The following is a 26099-nucleotide window of genomic DNA, read 5'->3' on the forward strand; positions in this document are numbered from 1 at the left end:
CATATTTTAGACAGAAAAATAGACAGCAATATTTTTCCTATGTGAAATATAGCGGATTCCACATTTTATGTAGAAAATCTGCACTCAAATTTTCAGATATGAAATACAGAAAATTCTACATTTCATTTTGGAACATCCGCATCCATTTCCAAATACACCATACAGAGGCTTTCATGTACTTCACATAGAAACACCACTGTTCAGATTTTCTTATACAATATATAAAGGATTTCATATTTCATGTTTGGAAATCCAAAAAAGTATCACATATAAAATTCTAGAATTTTCATATTTTACATATGAAAAGCTTTCTGTAGATTTTCATATACATTTAGGAAAATTACAAATATTGTATATGTAAATAGACAGGCAGATTTGAATACACAAAACAGAAATATCCATATTTAGTCTATTAAGAACTGAAGACAAATTCTCAATAAGACAAATAGAAATTTTCGTAATACATCTCAGTAAACTGCTCGCGGATTTTCACTTGTATGATCACTTGAAATGTATTATAAGTAGGAATATTTACACCCATACATTCCTCTATGAAATACAGAGAAACCCAAGTTTCTCTGAGAAAATCTGCATTCAACTTTTCAAATATGAAATGCAGAGAATTTCGTATTCTCACACTTATGCATGTGTAATATTGAGAAATCCATATTTCACATGGAAAATGTCACCTGGACGTTCATGTATGAACTATAGATAATTCCACATTTTCTGTTGGAAAATCTGCAGCTAAATATTCATATATGAAATACAGAGAATTCCATACTTCAATATGGAAATTCTGGGGCTACATTTTCAATGTTAAATACATTGGATTCCCACTTTCATTTGAGAAAATGTGTGATTAGGTTTTCATATGTGATATGTAGATAAATAGGGACCCATACCATCATATATGCATGTATCATATCATAATTCCACACCCTATATCAGAAAAATGAGCCCAAAATTTCCTATGTGATGTGAAGGGAATTTTATGTTTCTGAACCAGATTTTTGATAGGTGAAATACAGTAGAGAATTCCATTTTTCATGTAAACACTTGTAGATCTTAATATTCATAAGTGCTATCTAGAGAAACACATAAGGGTAATTGCCACTCAGATTACATGCATAAATGATAGCTAGAGAATTCCATATGGAAAAATTGCCACCCACAATTTGATATGTAAACCATAGAGAATTCCATATTTCATGCAGGAAAATCTGTGATAAGATTTTCATATGAGAAATATACCAAATCTATATTTAATGTAGGGATATCTACTCCAAGTATTGATATGTGAAATAAAGAGTACCATAAGTATCATATAGAAAAATCACCCCTCTGATGCTCATACGTGAAATAGAAAGAAAGGCGTACTTCACTTCGGAATATCTTCATCCTAAATTGATACATGAAGCCTAGAGAATACTTTACTACATGAAAATAATCTGTGTCAAGAATTTCATACGTGAAAAAATATGATTCCATATTGGATATAAGAATATTTTCAAATATGAGTGTGTATTTCAAGTTAATCTTAGAAATCCATGTTTGGATTTTATTTGCGTAATATAGAGAAACCCATATTCACTTAAGAAAAAATATCTATCCCAGATTTTCCTATGTGAAATAATGAAATTTCCCAATTTCATGTAGGAGAATCAACATCCAGATTTTCATAGGTAAACTAAAGAGTTCAGTAAGTCATGGAGGAAAATCTTTGATAAGATTTTCATATGTGAAATATAGAGAATTCAATTTTGAATGTACAAAATTCTGCACAGAGAATTTTAAAGGAGACATACAGATTCCATATGTCATGTTCAATAATAAGCTCTTGGATTATCATAAGTTAAACACAAATAATTCTGTACTGCATGTGGAAACTCTGCACAAACTTCCATGTGGAAAATATACAGTATTTTATATCGCATCTAAATATCCTATTCGACATTTCTTCTGAGTAAATTCTGTCGAGATGCGCACAAGTGAAATGTAGGGAATTAAACATTTCATATATAGGTTAACTGGCTCCCATACAATCATCTATGTAATAAGGAAAATTCCAAATTTCATATATGAAAAAAGGTGGGCAAATGTTCAGATGTGAAAGTATAGAGAAATCGCTTTTTTATATAGGATCATCTCTACCATTTCATAACTGAAAATAGAAAATTCCATGTTTTATGGTAATCTTATGGACGGAGAATCCTGAAAACTACAATCCAAGGTCACAAAGAGTCTAACACGAATGCAGCAACTGAGCATGAATAATTCATTTAGGCAAAGAGACTAGATTAGTATATTAAATTCAGAGAATTCCATATTTAATTAGGAAAATCTGTGTCCAGATATTCACGCATGAAATATATCTAATTCAGTTCATGATATAGGAAAACCTTATAGCTTATAAGTGACCGATAGAGGGTTGCAAGTGTCATGCAGGGAAATTGCACACCTGGATTTAGCCACTTGCACATTTCTTGTTGGGGAATTTACATCCATATTTGCTGATGTGAAATAGAATATGAAATTTTCTCTAAATGTATATTCCAGAGTCCAGATTTTTGTATGATAAATTTCAGAATTCCATAGTTCATGGGAGAGAATTGACATGCAGATTTTCATATGTAAAATGGCGACCTCAGTACTATATTAAGAATCTTTTAGAAGATTCACATATGCAGGCAATACACTCATTCAGCTGAAATTGACCTTGAAGTATGCAGAATTTCACGGGTTATGGAAGAATATCTGGGCCCAGATTTTCCTATGAGCAATACAGAGAATTCTCTATTTCATGTAAGAAAATCAGTGATCTTAGCTTACATTTGAAATATAGAGTATTCTGTTTATATATGGGAAAATAGACACCCATATGGGAAAGAAAGAAAATTCCATACTTCATGTGGAGTAATCAGTGCTTCGATTTTTCTATGTAAGAATAGAAAATTCCAAAATTCCTCATGGAAAATCAGTGCCCAAGTTTTAATATGTGAAGCATACAAAATTCCATATTTCATGAAGGATATTGATATGAGATTTTCATGTTTCCTAAAGTTATGTATTGTGATATATTGCATAAAATATGTACTTAATAGTGGAAATATGTCCTTATATGTTTAGATATGAAATATAGACAATCCCATATTTTTTGGATGATTACCTGGGCACAGATTTTCACATGCGGAAGAGAAAATTTCTTTGCACTCATAGAACTTTTGCCTAGAGTTTTGCCTAGAGTTTTATACACTAAATACAGGAAATTCCATATTTTATGCATTAAATTCTATCCATACATTCACACATGAAATATTTTAAATTCAGTAATTCATTTAAAAAACTTCCGCACACGTTTTCATATACAAAATCTGGAAAGTGACATTTTTCATGTAAGAAAATCTCTGGTTTTCATACTTATATCATATTGAGAATTCCATACTTCATGTAGAAAAATCTACCATCTGATAAACCTATGTAAAATAAGGAGGATCCCATAACTCACGGAGAAATTTTGGTGTGTAGAATTGATATGTGAAGCAAAGTTAATTGCATAGTAAATTCAAGAGGAAAACCTGGACCCATATTTTCATGCATGAAATATAGATAGGAAATATTTAACATGAAAATAAGTCAAGATTTCATATGTAAAACAGATCATTCCATATGTTATACAGAAAATCTGGGTATGTTTTATATTTATGAAATATAAAAAATTCCCAATTACATGGAGGAAAGTCTGTACCTGCATTCCTATGTGAAATATAGAGAATTCATATGTAAAATTGCCCTGTGAAAATGTTTTCATACAGATAATAAAAATGTCACATTTCATCTAAGAAAAACAGTGCTTAGGTTTTTCCTATGTGAAATATAGAGAATTTCAAATGTCATTTAGGATGATCTGCACCCTAATCTGCTAATAGCAAATAGACAGTGTTCCATATTTTAGATAGACACTGATATTTTCACATGTGAAATTTAAAGGATTCCACGTTTCATGTAGAAAACAGCACCCAGATGTTCAGAAATGAAATATACAAATCTCAAATTTCATTTTGGGACATCTGCATGTCAAACTCCAAATGTAACATAAAGAGGCTTTCATGTCTTCACATAAGAAAAACGTTGCCCAGATTTTCATATACAAAATGTACAAACTCCTTGGTTCATGTTTGGAAGTCTGAAGCTATTTTAACATATATAATGTTAGAATTTTTATATTTCATATACTAAAAACTGTAAGTAGATTTCATATAAATTCAGTAAAATGACAAATATTTTATATGGAATCACAGTTTGCATATAAAAAACAGGGAAATTTGCATATTTTACTCTATATATCATGCTAAAAAACCTGTGCTCAGGTTTACATATATTGAATGTAGGGAATTTCATGTTTCATACAGGAGAAGGTGTGTGCAGATTTTCGTAGGCAAAACATAGAGAACCCTACTGTAAGATAATTTGTTTACAGGATTCCTGTGTTAAACACAGAGAATTCCATATTTCTTACAGGGAAATCAGAGTCCAGGCTTTCATATGAAGAGTAGAAAACTCTTCATGTTTCATGTAAGATAAGATAAGCCAAAATTTCTTATGTGAAATACACAGCATCCTATATTTCAGGTAGATGGTTGCCATCTGTATTTTCATAAAAGAAAAGGAGAGAATTCCATTTTTCCTGTAAAAACTGGAGCACATATATTCATATATGATATACAGAAAATCTGAAATTTCATGTAAGAAATTTGTGTCCAGAGTTTCAAATGTGAAATAGAGTTTATTCTGTTTCATATGAGAAAATATGCACTCAGTTTTCCATATTAACAATATAGGAAATTCTATATTTCATGCTTGAAAGACTAAGTGATTTCTTTATATTTAAAATATCAAATACTCCTATTTTACACATGACAATTTGGGTTTAGGACTGCATATAAATTTTTTACTTTCCAAATATATTTATGAAAATGTACCCACATTTTCCTATGAATGATAATGCAATCCATACTTCATCTATCAAAACTGTATCCTAATTTTCATATGTGAAATATACATCTCATATTTCATGTAAGAATATCTTATGTGTAATATACAACTTTCAAAAGTCATGTCAAAAAAGTTTTATTCAGATGTCCATATATGAAACACAGATAATTCCATATATTAAATTGAAAAATTATACTCATTTGCCCATATGTGAAATATACACAATTATATATTTTATGTAGTAAATTCTATCTGCAGAATTTCATATATATAATATAGATTAATCCATATTTCACCACACCTAGGATGAATATATTAATTATATGTAATGTCATTTTTCATGTCAGAAAATCAAATCAGTTCTCATATGTTAATTACAGAGGACACAAGGTTCCCTGTTGGAACATCTGTGCACAAATTTTCATATGTGAAATGTGGAGAATCGTATAATGCTGTAGAATAATCAGCGCAAGTATTAGATATGTGTTCATAAAGAACTCCGTATTTCATAGAAGAGAACCAGCACATTGATTACCATACAAAAATTTGGAGAAATGAATGACTCATGTATAAACATGCACACACAGAATCATACATGAACTAATAGAGAGTTCTAATTATCACTTAGGAAAAGGTGTGTTCAGCTTTTCATGTGCAAAATAGATGACAAAACCTATTTCATGGGGGAAAATCTAAAGTTTTCATACATGATTTTTCCATCTTCATGTAGGAAAATCAGTGCAGAGTTCATTAAACATTTACAAAATTTCTGATTATCTTGTGAAATATACCCACTCAGATTTTAAAATATAAAATTGGAAAATTCCATGTTTCACTTCAAGTTTTAATGTTTCAAATCACCATCAATGTTTTCACACAGGGACTACAAGGAATTCTTTATTTTCATTTAGGAAAACATGTGTGCAGGTCTTCATGTCAGCAAGAAAGAGAAATCTATGTTTCATATAGAAATATCCTGGGGTTGATTTCCATTTTATGTGAAACATAAAAACTTCCAAAATGTATTCACAAAAATCAAGACCAATATATTTTCATATGGGAAATTCAGAGATCTTATATTTCATGTAGAAAATTCCATATTTTAAGAAAAAATATTAGGACTTGATTTTATATTGGTAACATATAAAATCCTATATCTCATTTTCGAAAAGCTATACCTACATTTTCACATGTAAAATACAGAGATTTCACGTTAATTGTAAGAATATCTTCCCCCAGGTTTCAAATGTGAAGCATACAAAATTCAATATTTCATGCAAGCAACATCCCCCCTTTTTATTTTGTCCCAGTTCTTTTTTTATTTCTTTTCTTCACTCCCTCTTCAATCAAGTCAAGCACCTCTTCCACTTCTGCTAATTATCCTGGAAGGTTCCTAACCTGGGGCTTTGCTCCTGAGGAGGACAGGTTTGCTCCTGAGGAGGTGGGCAGGTTTGGAAGTGCTCACTATGGAGAGCTGAGAAATGAACAACAGTGTTCTGTATTCTCACATCACCTTGGACAGATTCACAGTGCTATTCATGTTGGCATGATTCTATCCTCTGTGCTTACCTTCCAGAAACCACAGACAAATAGCATAGGGCGTTGTGCTCAGCTGACTTGGAAAAACCCCATCTCTGCCTGCACCTCTCAATATCATTATTTGTCAACGCCATGCCCTCATCACATATAAGTCATGTGCAATTGAGATATCACACAAATTTGGGGCCAGGTGGGTGATAATAAAGTCAAACAAACATAACTGATTCTAAACATGATAACGAGTAAAATTAAGATACCTGAGATATGAAGAGGGTGAGGTGGATAGAAAATGAAGCAGTTGAGAATAAGTAATGGTCTCAATCACAGAGGAGAGAACTTGTTGCTCTTCCAGGAAATCATGTCCAACTTTGTGACCCCATGGACTAGAGCCTGTCAGGCTTCCTGCCGGGAGCCAGCGAGGGATATCCTACCCATGGCAAAGGTCAACTGGGGAAGAGGCCTGACGGGCAAAGGCTAATCAGGACTCGAGGGACCCCCTGGACTTACCTGAGCATCTACCCCAAAGAAAACCGGAGTCTGACTGGTTTACTATCTTACGCCTCTTACCAAGTCCTCTAATACTTACAGGGGCTTCCCCCCAACCACCTTTCTCTGAAAACATTAATTCAGAGCTGTAGTTTAAAAGTTCTCCTCGGCTTAATAGGAGTGTTCCAATCCAAGCCCCTCTGATAGCTTTCTAACTTGCATGACAATTTTGTCCGGGCTCTTACAACTATGAATGTGACTGTTTATAGCCTCCCAGCCATGCAAAGACAGAAAGCCTAATATTCTAAAATACAGGAATCTGTTGAAGAAGTTAAAATCATTAGAATAGTACTAAAAAAGATTTCATTGTTGAATCAATGCTTGCTGGAAAGTTTCCTCTATCTATTGTATCCTTGGAAGTATATTAATCACATATAGAGAATATAAGTAGTAGCCTTTGATTTAACCACATCAGATCTTAAGTTAATAAATTCCTTTCTTGCAGCTCACTACACCTGTGCCTTATAGGAATGTAACTTTGTTATGTGTCTAGCACCTGACTTTAGGAAAGTCACCTTAAAAGAATATAAGCCTTTTACTTGCTAACTAACCTATTGTTAGGAGAGAGGGCCATAAACTGTTAGCACGCCCCCTAGCCAGAAGATGATGTAAACCACCTAAAACTTTTGTCACGAGACACACAAAAATAAGCCCTGATCCTGATAAGGATCAAGACTGCTGACCCCACGTGATTTTGGCGTGACTCTATACCTCCCTTTCTCTGTTTCTTAGGCGCACAACTTAGGGTATAAAAGCAGCACTGGAAAATAAAGTTTTGGGCCTTTCTCACTGAATCTTGGTCTCCCCATGTCGTTCTTTCTCTTTTTCCGTCCTTTTCTCTATTCTCCTTTTTCTGGTTGAGATCCTTGGAGTGCGGGGCCCTCTGAGTTTACTTATCTGTCTGGGCTTCTAAGACCCACTCGAGGGGGTGCCCTGGTGGGGTGCCTTCAGTGATTCGAGAGGGCGCCTGCGGCCTACGTAAACAGAGTAAACCCCGTGCTGGGGTTTTATTGGTTTCCAGCATAAACCAAGGAATCATCAGCCCCTGTCTCTCTCTCTCTCGCTGACGCCGAAGCCGTTCATCCCGAGGATACCCTGGGCCATATTGAGGCTGGTCCCGATAGCTTCCTTTCACTATCTCCCAGAATTTGTTCAGATTCATGTCTTTAAAGTGGCTGAAGTTATCTGACTGTCTCAACATCTGCTGCCCACCTCTCCTTTGACCTTCAATATTTTCCACTATCTGAGCTTTTTCTAATGAGTCAGTTCTTTGCATTAGGTGGACAAAGGAAGAAAGAACACTAAAAGACAACTAACTTTTAAGAGGAAAGATCTTGAAACAGTTTAGGATAGAGATGTAGTAAAAGTTTTTGATGAAATGGAAGACCTATTCATAATAAACCCTGTACATAACTTGTGGGAACAGACGGAACCATTTGCAAGCTAATAAAGGCCACATATGGATAAACTCACTGCAAACATGATTCTCAATGATGAAAACCTGTAAATGTGACACCTAATTCATGAATAAGACAAAAATACCTACTATCACTACTGGTATTTAGCATAGACTTTGGACTCCTCATTATATCAATCAGATTAGAAGAAATACAATTTCAAACAAATGGGAAAAGGAGTAAAACTGCCACTGTTTACACGTGCTATGCTATTATGCCTGGAGATCCAAAGATGCCACCAGAAAATTACTAGAGCTGATCAATAAGTTTAGGGGAGTTGCTAGATATAAAATTAATATGCAGAAATCCCTTGCATTCCTACACACTCACAACAAAATATCAAAAATAGAAATGAAGGAAACAATCCCATTCACCATGGAAACAAGAGTAAAATTCCTGGTAATAAACCTACCAAGGCAGGGGAAAGAGTGGTGTGCAGAAAATAATAAAGCATGGAAGAAACAAAGCAAAGCTGACACAAAGAGATGGAGAGATATACCATTCACATGCACTGGAAGAAACAATTTTGTGAAAATGGATACACTATAAACAGCAGTTTACAGTTTCAATGCAGTTGCTATCAAGATACCAATGGCATTTTTAATAGAACTAGAACAAAATATTTTTGCAACTAGTATGGAAATGCGAAAGACCTTGAATAGCCATGCAAGCTTGAGAAAGAAAACAGAGCTGAAGGAATCAAGTTTCCTGACATAAGTCAATACTACAAAGATACAGTAATCAGTACAGCATGGAATGGGCCCAAAGCAGAACTATAAGGCATTGGCATGGATAGAAACCTAGATCATCGCTTGCCCAAGTGGTCATCTAATCTCTGACAAATGAGACAACAATATACAATGGAGACTACATAATCTCTTTTATAAGTGATGTTGGAAAATCTGGACAGCTAAAAGTAAAAGAATGAAATTAGGACACTGGCTTGTTGTGACACCGTGGAGTGTGGCATGCCAGGCTTCCCTGTCCCACACCATCTCCTGAAGGTTACCCAAGTTGGTGTCCATTGCATCACTGATGTAACCCAATCATCTCATCCTTCCTGCTGTCTTCTCCTTTTGCCTTCAGTCTTTCGCAGCATCAGGGTCTTTTCCAATGAGTTGTCTCTTTACATAAGGTGGGCAAATTATTAGAGCATAAACTTCAATAGCAATCCTTCCAATGTGTATTTCAGGGTGATTTTTTTTTCCAATTTTATTTATTTATTTTTTTTCAAGTTGAACAGACTAAATTTCTTTAAACAAACTTACTTATACTCCAGAGTCCTTTAAAAACTTAATAGCATTTATACATTGAAGGTATTTGATTTTCTTGTAGCTAGCACTTCAAATGCAACAAGCATTTGAAGCAACAAGCATTTGACCCAACAAGTAAAACTTTCTACAGTTCATAACTTTTATAAATAAAATAAATTAAATGTACAGTGAATAAGTTCTCTGAAATATTTCAATATTTCTGCAGGTTTAGTAACATCGTAACATACATTTCAACTAAAATTCACAAATCTAAAAACCTCTTAGGCATTTTTAGGCGTTTTAAGATGGAAATGAAGACCAATGTTACATCGTAATATGCCAATTACAAATGGTACTTCAAATAGCAAATACTACAGTTTGTCCCAAACTTTAAAAACTATTCATGAACTCAACACTGAACTATTGATGGCTATAAGAATTGTTTCCTAGCCTTTTTGAAAATTTCAACCCATTTACGTTTAAGGTAATTATTGATAAGTACGATCCCGTAGCCATTTTCTTTATTGCTTTGGGTTCAAGTTTATACACTCTTTCTGTGTTTCCTGTCTATAGAAGATCCTTTAGCATTTGTTGGAGAGCTGGTTTGGTGATGCTGAATTCCCTCAGCTTTTGCTTGTCTGTAAAGCTTTTGATTTCTCCTTCATATTTGAATGAGATCCTTGCTGGGTATAGTAATCTGGGTTGTAGGGTATTTTCTTTCATCACTTTAAGTATGTCTTGCCACTCCCTTCTGGCCTGAAGAGTTTCTGTTGAAAGATCAGCTGTTATCCTTATGGGAATCCCCTTATGTGTTATTTGCTGCTTTTCCCTTGCTGCTTTTAATATTTGTTCTTTGTGTTTGATCTTTGTTAATTTGATTAATATGTGTCTTGGAGTACTTCGCCTTGGGTTTATCCTGTTGGGGACTCTCTGGGTTTCTTGGACTTGGGTGATTATTTCTTTCCCCATTTTAGGGAAATTTTCAACTATTATCTCCTCAAGTATTCTCTCATGGTCTTTCTTTTTGTCTTCTTCTTCTGGGACTCCTATGATTCGAATGTTGGAGCGTTTAACATTGTCCCAGAGGTCTCTAATATTATCCTCATTTCTTTTAATTCGTTTTTCTTTTTTCCGCTCTGTTTCATTTATTTCTACAATTCTTTCTTCTAGTTCGCTTATCCTGTCTTCTGCCTCTGTTATTCTACTGTTTGTTCCCTCCAGAGTGTTTCTGATCTCATCTATTGCATTATTCATTGTATATTGACTCTTTTTTATTTCTTCTAAGTCCTTATTAAGTCTTTCTTCCATCTTCTCAATCCTTTTCTCCAGGTTATTTATCTGTAACTCCATTTTGCTTTCAAGATTTTGAATCATTTTCACCATCAAAATTTGAAATTCTTTATCAGGTAAATTCCCTATATCTTCTTCTTTTGTTTGTGTTGGTGGGCAATTATCTTGTTCCTTTACTTGCTGGGTATTTCTCTGCCTCTTCATCTTGCTTATATTGCTTTGCTTGGGGTGGCCTTTCCCTCTTCTTGCAGTTTATGGAGTTCTCTTTATTACGTAGTTTCTTCGCTGTGTGTGGGGTTGGACGGGTGACTTGTCCGGGTTCCCTGGTTAGGGAAGCATGTGTCGGTGTTCTGGTGGGTGGAGCTGGATTTCTTCTCTCTCCTTTAGAAGACAATGGGCTGCTTTTCTGGGAGCCTGATGTCCTCTGCCAGTATTCAGAAGTTGTTTTGTGGACTTTACTCCGCGTTCAAATGTTCGTTTGATGAATATGTGGGGGAGAAAGTGTTCTTGCCATCTTATCCCTCCGCCATCTTGTTCCTTCCTCCCCAGAACACTGGATTCTTATATTCCACTTGGTCGTGGAGTATCTCTTCCCAGCTGCTCCAGCAAGGTGCAGCCGCTGTACCTTACCTTGGACGAGGGGTATCTCCTCAAGGCTGCCCCTCCTGCTTTGAATGTAGATCAGCTCCTCTCGGCCCTCCGGTGCCGAAGCAGCCACCGCCTCCTGAACGTGGTACAGCTCCTCTCGGCCACCTCCCTAACCTTGGGCGCGGGGTAGCTCATCTCAGCCACGATTCTGCACGTGGTCGGTTGCGCCGGAGCCGGGCGTCTCCCGCGCCTGCACCGCCGGAGCCGGGCGTCTCCCGCTCAGCGTGATTTTTTAAGATTGACTGATTTCTTCTCTTTGCTGTCCAAGAGACTCTCAAGAGTCTTCTCCAGAACCCTGGTTGAAAAGCATCAGTTCTTCAGTTGTTCTGGATCCTTTATGGTCCCTCACACAACAGTATATGATTACGGGAAAGACCATAGCTTTGATTGTAACGGACCTTTGCCAGCAAGGTGATTTCTTTCATTGTAACACTTTATCTAATTCTGTCATACATTTTCTGTAAAGAAGCATTTATTTTCTAATTTCATGGCTGCAGACACAATCTGCCTTGATGTCAGAGCCCACGAAGGGGAAACCTGCCATTGTTTTTTCCTTTTACCCCTTCTCTTTGCGATGAAGTGACGGGACCAGAGGTTGTGATCTGAGTTTTTATACCATTGAGTTTTAGGCCTGCTCTGGCGGGACAAATGGTAAAGCGTCTGCTTGCAAGGCGGGGGAGCAGAGTTAGACCGTGGGTTAGGAAAATTCCCTGGAGAAGAAAATGACAACCCACTCCAATACTCTTGCCTTGCAAATTCCATGGAAAGAAGAGCCTGTTAGGCTATAATCCATGGGCCTGTTAGGCTATAATCTCAAAGAGTGGGAGACGACTAAATTACTTCACTTTCACTTTGCACTCTTCAAAAGCTTTTGCTTACTTCAATATGTACAATAGGGGGTTTTAAGATGGGGAACACATGTACACCTGGGGCAGATTCATGGCAATTTGCAAAACAAATACAATAATATAAATAATTAGCCTCCAATTAAAATAAATAAATTTAAAAAAAAATAAAGAAATGAGTAATAAAGTAAACCACCCTGTCACCACTGCCGAAAAAAAAAAAAAAAAAAGGCTTTGTACTCCTTCACCTTCATTAAGAGGTTCTTTAGTTCATCTTCTTTTTCTATCATTAGGAGAAGGCAATGGCAAGCCACTCCAGTACTCTTGCTTGGAGAATCCCATGGATGGAGGAGCCTGGCGGTCTGCAGTCCACAGGGTCGCTAAGGGTCGGATACGACTGAGCGACTTCACTTTCACTTTTCACTTTCACACATTGGAGAAGGAAATGGCAACCCACTCCAATGTTCTTGCCTGGAGAATCCCAGGGATGGGGGAGCCTGGTGGGCTTCTATCTATGGGGTCACACAAAGTCGGACACGACTGAAGTGACTTAGCAGTAGTAGCAGTAGCAGCAGAGTGATAGTCACACACATATTTGAGGTTGGTGACATTGTCCCCAGCAATCTTGATTCAGCTTGTAAGTCATCCAGCCTGGCATTTCTCATGCTTTGCTATGCATATAAGTTAAATGAATGAGGTGACAATCAACAGCCTTATCATACTCCTTTCTCAACCCCGAGCTCGTCAGTCATTGCACACTTGACCCTATTGCTTCTGGACCTGCCTACAGGTCAAGTATGGAGACAGGTAAAATGTTCTGCTATTCCCATCTCTTTAAGGGTTTTCCGCAATTTATATGTTGCCCAGACTATGATTTTACAGTGGTCAATGAAAAACAGGCAGAGATTTTCTGGAATTCATTTGGTATTTCTCTTATCCAGTAATCGGTGATCATTTGATCTGTGGTTCCTCTGATGTTTCTAATCCCAGCTCAAACTTCTGGAAGTTCTCAGTTCATGTAATGCTGAAGACTAGCTTGAAGGAATTTGAGCATAACTTTACTAGCATGGGAGAAGTGTGAAACTGAGTGGTGGTTTAAACTTTATTTAGTTCTGTCCTTCTTGGAAATTTGGATAAGGATTAACCTTTTCCAGTCCCCTGATTACTGCCATGTTTTCCACATTTGCACCATTTTGATTGCAGCACTTTGAAAGCATTTAAGATTTCAACAGTTCTGCTGGAAATCCATTACCTCCACTAGTTCTATGGTCAGAAATGTTTCATAACACTTGACTTTACATTCCAGAATGAGTGTTTGTGGGTGAATACTCACACCTTGTCGTTATCTGCGTTATTACGGTCTTTTTTTTTTTTTTTCTAAAGTTTTTCTCTGTATTCTTTCTATCCTGCCTTGATCTCTTCTGCTTCTTTAGTCCTTTACTGTTTCTGTCCTTTATTGAGTCCATCTTAGGAGGAAATGATCTTTTGATCTTTTCAATTCTCTTGAATAGATCACTGGTATTTCCCTATCTGCTTGCTTTCTTCTATTTATCTCCATTATTTATTGAAGATATCCTCTTGTCTCTTGAATTTCTCTGGAATTCTGCGTTTAGATGGGCTATCTTTATATTTTTCAGTTGTTTTCTGCTTCTCATCTTTCCACAGCTATATATAAACCCTCCTCAGAAAATCACTTTGTCTTCGAGCTTTTCTCTTTTTTTAGGATGGTTTTGTTCACTACTCCTTGTACAACATTTTGAAGCTCCTTCTGTAGTTCTTGGGGAACTGTTTACTGGATTTAAACCCTTAAAACTGGTTTTGATTTCCGCTGCATTTTCCAGAGGCAATTTGATTTTTGTTGTACCTGGCTAGCCTAGCGGTTCCAACCCAATCAACTCTTTCTTTATTTTAAACGTGAACTTTGTCATGAGAAGCTGATGATCAGAGCCACAATCAACTCCAGGTCTTGTTTTTGCTGACTCTATACAGCTTCTCCATCTTGCTTGCTACCGAGAATAACCAAGCTGATAATCCTTACAGACCTTTTGGTGAGATTCATGTGTAAAGTCGGTTCTTGTGACGTAGTTAAAGAATGTTTGCTCTGACCAGTATATTCTCTGGGTGCAATTCTATTTGTCTTTGCCCTACTTCATTTTGTACTCCAAGGTCAAAGTTGCTCCAGTTTGGTCCAGGTATTTATTGACTTCATTCGTTTGCATTGTACTCCCCTATGGTGATGGGGACATCTTTCATTCGGTCTTAGTTCTAGGAGTTCTTGCAGTCTTCAAAGAACTGATCAATTTCAATTTCTTTGGGTCAGCTTTTGGGACCGACACTTGGATTACAGTGATGTTGAATGTTTTACCTTGGAAACGAACTGAGGTCATCTGTCGCTTTTGAGGCTGCTCCCAAATACTGCATTTAAGACTCTTAGGTTGATTATGATTACTACTCCTTTATTCCTATGAGACTCTTGCCCACTGTAAGAGACAAACTAGTCATCTGAATTAAATTCACCCATTCCTCTCCATTTTAGTTCCATGAATCCTAGTTGATGTTTACTCTTGCTTTCTCCCATTTGACCCCATCCAATTTACCTTGATTCATGGGCCTATCATTCCGTGTTCTTATGCATTATTGTTCTTTGTAGCATCAGATTTTACTTTCATCATCAGACATATCCATAACTAAGCTACATTTCCTCTTTCATCTCACCACTTTATGTTTCCTACAGCCATTAGAAATCGCCCTCTGCTCTTCCCCAGTAACATTTTGGACAGCTTCTGCACCGGGAGAGACACCTTTCAGGGTAATATATTTTTGCCTCTTTATAGAGTTAATTCATGGGTGTATTGGAGTGTTTTGCCATTCACTTCTTCAGTGGATCACCTTTAGCCACTCCTTAACATCATGCAAGAAGATAAACTCAAACTGGATTAAATACCTAAATATAAGGTTAGTCACTCTAAATCTATATTATTAGAGGAAATCATAGGTAGAACACATTTTGACATAAAATGGAGAATGATATTTTTTTTTTCTTTTTGAATCTAGTTCCTAAAGCAATGAAGATAAAGTTAAGAATAACCAAGTAGGACTTAATTAAACTTAATAACTTTCACACAGCAACACCAAAAGCAAGACAGAAAACAGTTTTCATTGTGGGAGAAAACATTTGCAAATGAAGGAAATGAAAACAGATTAAACTCCAAAATAAGCAAATAGCACACATGGCTGAATAGCAGAGAAACTAAAAACCCCATTGGAAAAAAATGGACCGAGAGGAAATAGACGTTACTCCCAAGAAGACTAACAGGTTTTCAATATCATCAGAGAAGATGTTCAACATCACTATTAGAAAAAGGGAAACAAAACCTTCAATGAGGTAGCACCTAACACTGGCCTGAGTGACCCTTATCAACAACAACAACAGCAACAAAAATCTATAAATAAATAAATTCTGCAGAGGGTGTGGAGAAAAGGTAACCCTCCCAAGTGGCTTGAATGGAAAGAATCCAGCAGTAATGCAGGAGACTTGGATTCAATCCCGTGGTTAGGAAAATTCCCCTGGAGAAGGGAATTGCCCTGAATATTTTAATTCAGATTCTGAATTCAGGAACTCAGATTCCTCAGAAGAAGCATTCTGGACTAGAGAATTCCAGTCTGTCACAAACATTTGGACATGGCATCGTGACATTCACTTTCATTTTCTTTCCAGTCCTGCTGGAAGGAAGATACATTGATACAGCCACTATGTATGCAGATCAGTATGAAGAGCCTTTAAAAATCTAGGAATGAAGAAATTATATGATCTAGCAATTCCACTGCTGGGATTGTTTGGATTTACCTAAAGAACATCATAATTGCAAAAGATGCATAACAACAGTATTGATGGCTCCAGGATTTACAACAGCAGAACTCTGAAGCAACAGAAATGTCCATTTACAACGTAATGAATAAAGATAATTTGGTATATATATAAAATAGAACATTACACAATCAAAAAAGGAATGAAATCGGGTCATTTGTAGAGAGGTGGACGGATTGAAAAAGAGTCCTATATAATGAAATCGGGTCATTTGTAGAGAGGTGGACGGATTGAAAAAGAGTCCTATATAATGAAATAAAATAGAAAAAGGAAAACAAATATCACTTATTAACATATATATAAACTGTTAATACAGTATATATAACATATTTTATCACATATATTATAAATAACATAACTTTATATAACAGAGACTGTTTATCTAACATAAAATTTTAATATATTGTATAATATATATATTTATATTTCATAGCCTATATATTATATGTAACATAACTTTATATAAAAATATTTATATTTATGTATGTATAAACTGTATCAGTTCAGTTCAGGCGCTCAGTCATGTCCGACTCTTTGCGACACTGTGAACCACAGCACACCAGGCCTCCTTGTCCATCACCAGCTCCCGGAGTTCAACCAAACCCATGTGCATTGAGTTAGTGATACCATCCAACCATCTTATACTCTGTCATCTCCTTCTCCTCCTGCCCTCAATCTTTCCCAGCATCAGAGTCTTTTCAAATCAGCTAGCTCTTCATATCAGGTGGCCAAAGTATTGGAGTTTCAGCTTCAACATCAGTCCTTCCAATCAATGAACAACCAGGACTGATCTCCTTTAGGAAGGGCTGGTTGGATCTCCTTGCAGTCCAAGGGACTCTCAAGTGTTTTCTCTGACACCACAGTTCAAAAGCATCAGTTCTTCTGCACTCAACTTTCTTTATAGTCCAAATCTCACATCCATACATGATCACTGGAAAAACCATAGCCTTGACTAACGGAATTTTTTTTTTTAGCAAAGTAATGTCTCTGCTTTTTAATATGCTGTCTAGGTTAGTCATAACATCCTTCCAAGGAGTAAGTGTCTTTTAATTTCACGGCTGAAATCACCATCCGCAGTGATTTTGGAGCCTAGAAAATTAAAGTCAGCCACTATTTCCACTGTTTTCCCATCTATTTGCCTTGAAGTGATGGAACTGGATTCCGTGATCTTAGTTTTCTGAATGTTGAGCTTTAAGCTTTAAGTTGGCTTAAAGAGTTGTTATGACTCTTTCACTTTCATCAAGAGGCTCTTTACTTATTCACTTTCTGCCATAAGACTGGTGTCATCTGCATATCTGAGGTTACTGATATTTCTCCTTCAATCTTGATTCCAGCTTGTACTTCCTCCAGCCCACGGTTTCTCATGATGTACTCTGCATATAAAGTAAACAGACTGTATAGATGATCTTATAAGAGAAGCAAAAGTAGGGACACATTTATAGAGAAGAAACTTATGCATATCAAGGATAAACTGAATGCTGGTGGAAGGAATTGGGAGATTGCTACTGACAGCTGTACACTATTGATGCATATATATATACAGCACAGGGAACATCACTGTGGTGATGTGATTCAGAAAGAAGTCTCAAAATGAGAGGATAGATGTATGATTGTTCAATCACTTAATGGTGTCCGAGTCTTTGGAACCATTGGATTGCAGCATGCTATAATTTTGCTGTAGAGTGGAAACTAAGAAAAGAGTCTTAAGCAATTATGTTCCAATATAAATATAAATTTCAAAGTATAATCAACTAAAAAAAGGCATACCTCTTACTGCTTCTCATGTTATTTATGAATTCAAAAGAAGAACTCGAAATATGTATACCTGAATGGCAAATTGATTATAAAGCCCTGAAAACTGAATTTTATTTGATAATGCACTTATCATGAAAATAGTACGAATAAAAATAAATGTGAAGTACAGAAATTAGTGTATATGTGTATGTCAAAAGGTTGTAAGATTTTCCGAAAAGAAAAAATACCTTTTAAATAGGTGGCAACAGAATTATTATCAGTCACCTGGATTTAGTTATTCAATTGATTCTTTAAAATGTATGTTTTATTTGTCACACACAGTCTTTTACTAACCTGTTATGGATGAATATTAAACGTCTTTTCCCCATTCATTTAAAAAATATGAGTTTTTCATTGACAAGAAAAGTATATTTACAAAATGTTTGACAAGTTATATATATATATATATATATAATATATAATATTGAATTATGTTGTCATGATTGCTACAGGTTCTTGAAAATTAGTTTTTTTAAGTTGGACTGTAAAGAATGCTGAGTGCCAATGAGTCAATGCTTTTGAACTGTCTTTGTTGGAGAAGACTCTTGAGAGTCCCTTGGACTGCAAGAAGATCCAACCAGTCCATCCTAAAGGAGATCAGTCTTGAATGTTCATTGAAAAGACTGATGTTGAAGCTGAAATTCCAATACTTTGGCACCTGATGTGAAGAACTGACTCATTTGAGAAGACCCTGATGCTGGGAAAGATGGATAGCAGGAGGAGAATGGGATGTCAGAGGATGAGATGATTGTATGACATCATCTACCAAAGGATATGAGTTAAAGTAAACTCCAGGAGCTGGGGACAGACAGGGAGGCCTGGCGTGCTGCAATCTATGGGGACACATATAGTCCGACACGACTGAGCGACACACAAAACCAAAGGCTTAACACAAGGTAATCTGAGTGCCAGTTTTCCTACATAATATAAGGGATCTTCTGAATTTCATAGAAGAAATTCCAAGTGCAAATTTTCTACATCAATTGTAATTCTCTCTATGTCATAATTAGATATGTGGCCAAATTTTTCCTATATGAAATAATGGGGTGGTGGACAGGGAGGCCTGGCGTGCTGTGATTCATGGGGTTGCGGAGAGTCGGACATGACTGAGCGACTGAACTGAACTGAACTGATACTTCACATATGAAAATATATATGTAGTTTTCCTAAAGGAATGTGGAATTCTCTGTATTTCACAGATGAAAATTTTGGCACATACTTTTCAAAACGAAATTTCTGTATATTTCACAAGAAAATCTGTGTACCTCTTTTCCTATATGAAATATGGAATTGTATGTATTTCACATAAAATATAATGTGGGCTTTTCTACATGAAATTTGTAATTTTGCATAATTGACATATGAACATTTGACCATAGATTTCATTACACCAAATACCGTATTCTATTTCATGTATGCAAACCAGAACACTCAAATTTCTACATTTATATGGAATTCTCTATATATCACATATGAAAATCTTGGCACTGATTTAACTCAGTGAAATATGTAATTACCTATATTTCATATAGGTAAATCTGGGTAAGGATTTCCATGCAGATATTGAAATCTCTATTTCACAATGAAAATCTGGGCAATGATAATCCTTCATGAAATATGGAATTCTCTATTATTGACATGTGAAAATCTAGGCACTGAGCTTTTTCCCCTGAAATATGATTTTTTAAAATATTTCACATTGAATATCTGGATGTAGAATTAACCCCTTGAAAATTAGATTAGCCATATTGTACATATGAAAAATATGGTCGATTTTCCTACATGAAATATATATTCTCTAGATTTCATATATGAAGATTTTGGTGTAGATTATCCTACATGAAATAAAGAATTCTCCACATTTCACATATGAACATCTAGTTGCCAATTTTATGTGAAAGATGGAATTCTCTGTATTTCACATTTGAAAATCTGAACGGACAGTTTTCATAGAGGGAACGTGGAAGTCACTATTTTTCACATGTACATCTGAATGTAGATTTTCCTACATGAAAAAAGGAAGTCTCTGTATTTCAATTCTTTACCATCTAAGCGAATAGGAAAATTGAACAGTTCTGTGAAGACCTATGAGACCTGCTGGCATTATCACCAAGAAAAGATATCCTTTTCATCACAGGGGAGTAGAATGAAAAAGCAGGAAGTCTCGAGACACCTGGAGTAACAGGCAAGTTTGGCACTGGAGTACAAATTGAGGCAGGACAAGGCTAACAGTTTCGGCAAATAGAAATGTTAAAAGTGGAAACAGTGACAGACAATTTTCTTGGGCTCCAAAATCACTGGGGACAGGAACTACAGTCATGAAAATAAAAGACCCTTGCTCCTGGGAAGAAAAGCTATGACAAACCTGGAGGCAATGGATTGAAAAGAAGAGATATCACTAGATGACCTTTGTCCACACAGTGAAAGCTATGGTGTTACAGGAGGTGCGTGTGGCTGTTACATTTCAGCTATAAAGAAGGGTGAGTGCCAAAGAAATGAGTCTTTGGAACTGTGGTGCTGAAGATGACTCTTCAGAGTCCACTGGACAGAATGGAGATCAATCTAAGATACTAACCTGAATATTCATTCGAATGGATGATGTTGAAGCTCCAATATTTTGGGCACCTGATGTAAAGAGCTGACTCATTGGAAAAACCACTGATGCTTGGAAAGACTGAGGACGGAAGAAGAGGGTGATGGAGGATAAGATGGTTGGATGGCATAACTGACTCTGTGAATGAGTTTGAGCACACTGTGGGTCACAGTGAAGGACAGGGAAGCCTGGAGATCTCAATCCATGGTGTCACAAATAGTTGTGATTGACATCCAGGAGTAGATGGCTCTACCTAATATTTGGAATTTCCTATATTTCACATATTTCAATCTGCAAGCAGATTTTATTCTTCAGCATGCCACACATGGAGATAATTGATGTCCTGATATTCAAAGGTGAAAGAGAGATAAATGCATAACTAACGCAGGAAAATCTGCACCCAGACATTCAAATGTGAAATATAAATAATGACTTGTTCAAGTCATAAAATATATGCTCAGATTTAGACATCGAAAATGATGAGAATTTCATCTTTCATGGGGGAAAATCAATGCCCATATTTTCTCGTGTTAATTATAGAGTCTCACATTTTATGTAGGAAAACCTGCACCCAGATATTCATATGGAGAATTCCATATTACATGTATGAAAACTGGCATCCAGATTCCCATACGTGAAATATAAAAATTTCCATTTTTTCTAAGGAAAACTCAAAATCACGAAATTCAAATATTAAGAGAGAATTAAAAATCATATAGAAATATTGACAGTCCGTGTTTCAGATATGAAATATATATTATTCCATATCTCATATAGGGAAGTCTTCAACCAGATTTTCATTATTGAAACATAGAGAATTCCAAATAACTTTAGAACAATCTGTGACCAAATGTTCATATACGAAAAATAGTAGATTCTATATTTGGCAATTCAAGCCAGATTATACGTTCTGAATCATAGAAAATTCATACTTTATGTGTGAAAAATCTGTCCACAAGTTTTCATATGTGATATATTGACATTCATATTTCACATAAGAAAATCTGTTACCAATTGTGAAAGAGACAGATTTTTATATTGCATGTTGGAAAGCATCCATTCAAATTTTCTTCACTAAAATAAAAATGTTATGTCTCAAGCAGGACAGATTTTCATATGTAAGATATAAAATTCCATTATTTCTTAAGGAAAATTAATGCCAATTTGTTCAAATGTTACATGTAGGGAATTTCATACTTCATGAAGAAAAAAAATCAACAGAGATTTTCAAATGAGAAATATGAAAAATTACACATTTTATGTTATAAAAAGGAGACCTTATTTTGATGTGTGAAATAGAGAAATTTTTCTCTGTCATGGTAGAAAATTTGCATCCAGAATTTCAAAAGTGAAATATAAAGAATTCCACATTTCATACAGAAAGACCTGTATCCATATTTAATCTGTGAAATATAGATTTATATAGATATGAAATATATATTTTATATTTTATTTATGTATTTTCACTTGGAAAATCTGTCCCCAGATATTCATAAGTGAATTACAGAGAATTTCATATTCCATGTCTTAAAGTCTGCATATACATTTTCATATGTAAAACTGAGAATCTCATCTTTCAAGTGGGAATATCTGGTGTCATATTTCAATACATGAAATATAGAAATTTCCGTATTGCACCATAATCATATGTGAGATATAGATAATTGATATCTCCTAGAAGAAAATTTTCTCTCAGACTTTTATGTGTGCGATGTACAATATTCCATATTGCATGCCAAAATTTTTATAGAGATTGCATAATTCTCATAGGAAATTCATAGGAAAATTTAAGCCCAGATATTCATATGTGAAATGTAGAATTCCATATTTCATATCAGAATATGTATGCCTAGAATTCAATATAAGACACATAAAAATTATAATCCACGTACTTAAATCTTCATTCATATGTCCATATGTAAAATATAGAGATCTCATTTTTCATGTATGAATATCTCACTTCAGAATATCATAAGTAAAATGAACATCGTTCTGTGTTTCATGATTCAAGCTGCTCATTCAGATTTTCATAGGTAAATAAGGGTAATTAATATTTAAATGGAAAAATATGCCCAGGTTTTCACTGTCAAATATAGAGAGATTCATGTTTCCTTTATAAAAATGTATGTCTAGGCTTTCAAATGTTAAGTACTGAGCAGTCCATATTTTTTATGGGAAAATCTGTACTCAGGTCTCCAAATGTAAAATAAAGAGTATGCCATATTCATGCAATAAACTTTTTGCCAGATTTTCATGCACGGAATAATAAAGAACATTTGCCTCTTGGAGGAAACTGCCATTTGACCCATCACAGAGCCACCGAGCAGATGACCCACAAACTGCAAAACGATTATACCAAAGAAATTCTCGCACTGTTACTAAAGTTCCAAGACCCACAGAAGATTTACAAACCTGGGTATCTATAAAATGGACAGAAAACCTCCAGGGAATTTGACTCTGAAGCCAGTGGGATTTAATGGCAGAACTTCCACAGGACTGGGGAAACAGACTCTTGGAGGGCACAAACAAAACCTTGTGTGCACCAGGAGCCAGAAGAAAGGAGCAGTGTTCCCACAAATAACTAAGTTGGACTTCCCAGGGAGAGTCCAGTAGTCTGATGGAAGCATGTGTCAACACTTTGGCCTCAGACCCAACCACCTGGAGGGAACACAGCCTCCCCGATCAAGAGAAAATTGGATTAAATATTACTGAGTGTGGCTCCGCCAATCAGAATAAGACCCAGATTCCCCCAGTCATTGTCTCCCATCAGGAAGCTTCCATAACTCTCTTTTAACTATCCATAAGAGGGCAGACAGAATGAAAACCACAAACAGAGAAAACTAAACAAACTGATCACATGGACTACAGCCTTGTCTAACTCAATGAAACTATGAGCCATGCTGTGTAGGGCTGCCCAAGATGGACGGGTCATGGTGGAGAGTTCAGACAAAATGTGGTCCACTGAAGAAGGCAATGGCAAAACACTTCAGTATTCTTACCTTGGGAACCCCATGAACAGTATGAAAAGGCAAACAGACATGACACTGAGAGATGAACTCCCCACATCAGTACGTGCCCTATATGCTACTGCAGAAGAGTGGAGAAGTAACTCCAGAAAGAATGAAGAGTCAGGGCAAAAGTGAAAACAGTGCCCAGTTGTGGATGTGACTGATTATGGACGCAATGTCCGATACCATAAAGAACAGTATTGCATAGGAACTGGAATGTTAAGTCCATGATCAGGGTAAATTGGATGTGATCAAATAGGAGATGGCAAGAGTGAACATTGACATTTCAGGAATCAGTGAACTAAACTGGAATATAATGGGTGAATTTAATTCAGATGCTCGTTACATCTACTATTGTGGGCAAGAATCCCTTAGAAGAAATCGAGTATCCCTTATAGTCAACTAAAGTGTCTAAAATGCATTTATTGGGTTCAGTCTCAAAAAACGACAATGATCTCGGTACATCTCCAAGGCAAACCATTCAATATCACAATAAGCCAAGTCTAATTCCAAAGAAGTTGAAGTTGAACGGTTCTATGAGGACCCACAAGACCTTCTAGAACTGATACCCCCAAAACACTTGTCCTTTTTATCTTAGAGGACTGGGATGCAAAAATAGGATGTCAAGCCGACAATACTACAAAGCTACAGTCATCAAGACAGTATGGTATTGGCCCAAAGGCAGAAATATAGAACAACAAAACAAAATAGAAAACCCAGAGATGAATCCACACACCTATGGACAACTGATCTTGGACAAATGAGGCCGAAATATACAAGGAGAACAGACATTATCTTGAGCAAGTGGTGCTGGGAAAACTGGTCAACTATATGTAAAAGAATGAAACCAGGACACTTTCTAAGACCATACAAAAAAATAAACTCAAAATAGATTAAATATCTAAAAATAAGACCAGAAACTAAATCGCCTGAGGAAAACATAGGCAGAAAAGTCTCTTACATAAATCACAGCAAGATCCTCTATGACCCACCTCCAACAGTAATGGAAATAAAAGCAATAATAAACAATCAGTACCTAATTAAACTTTAAAGCCTTTGTACAACAATGGAATCTATAAGCAAGTTGAAAAGGCAGCCTTCAGAATGGGAGAAAATAACAAACAGCTGATAAAGAATCAATCTCCAAAATATACAAGCAGCTCATGCAGCTCATTGCCAGAAAAGTAAATGACCCAATCCAAAAAATGGGCCAAAGATCTAAACAGACATTTCTCCAAAGGAGACATACACATGGGTAACAAACATATGAAAAGATGCTCCATGTCACTCATTACTGGAGAAATGTGAATCAAAACCACAAAGAGCTACCATCTCATGCCAGTTAGAATAGCTGCCATCGAAAAGTGCAAGGAAAATGTACTGGTCATTGAAAACACCATCTTCCAACAACCCAAGAGAAGACACGACACATGGACATCAGAAGATGGTCAGCACCAAAATCATACTGGTTATGTTCTTTGCAGCCAAAGGTGGAGAAGCTCTATAGAGTAAGCAGAAAGAAGACCAAGAGCTTACTGTGGCTCTATCATGACCTCCATATTGCAAAATTCAGATTTCAATTAAAGAAAGTAGTGGAAACCCATAGGCCACTCAGGTATGACTTAAGTCAAATCCCTCATGAATATACAGTAGAAGAGAAATTAGATTCAAGGGATCAGTTCTGACAAGCACAATATGAGAAACAATGGTTGGGGGTACCTAAACTTGTACAGGAGGCCATGATCAAAACCACTCACCAAAATGAAGTGCTGAAAGACAAAAGGGTTGTCTGAGGAGACCTTACAAATAGGTGAGAAAAGAAGAGAAGCTAAAGGCAAAGGAGTAAAGGAATAAGATGCACCCATCTGAAGGCAGAGTTCCAAAAAATAGCAAGGAGATATAAGAAAATAGCATTAAATGAACAATGCTCGCAACCCCCCTACACACAAAATAAATGAGGGAAAAAATAGAAAGGGAAAGACTAGAAATCTCTTGAAAAAAATTAGATATACAAGGGAATATTTCATGCAAAGATGGGCAAAATAAAGGACTGAAATAGTATGGACCGTTTCTGAAGCATTAGCTATTAAAAAGAAGTGGTAAAAACAGAAGAACTATATAGAACTGAAGAATTATAGAACAGAAGAACTACATAAAAGAGATCTTCAGTTCAATTCAGTTCAGTCGCTCAGTCCTGTCCAAATCTCTGCGACTCCATGAATCACAGCAGGCCAGGCCTCCCTGTCCATCACCAACTCCTGGA

At 36.0% G+C, this 26099-nt stretch overlaps 1 pseudogene; it reads left to right on the top strand.

Moving 5' to 3' along the window:
• LOC148773163 (testis-specific Y-encoded protein 3-like) overlaps positions 1–26099 on the top strand; it is a 400952-nt pseudogene that overhangs the window by 51145 nt on the left and 323708 nt on the right.

This window comes from Moschus berezovskii, chromosome Y, assembly GCF_049115385.1.
Source record: "Moschus berezovskii isolate FMDL1 chromosome Y, NW_MosBer_1.0, whole genome shotgun sequence".
Taxonomy (NCBI): Eukaryota; Metazoa; Chordata; class Mammalia; order Artiodactyla; family Moschidae; genus Moschus; species Moschus berezovskii.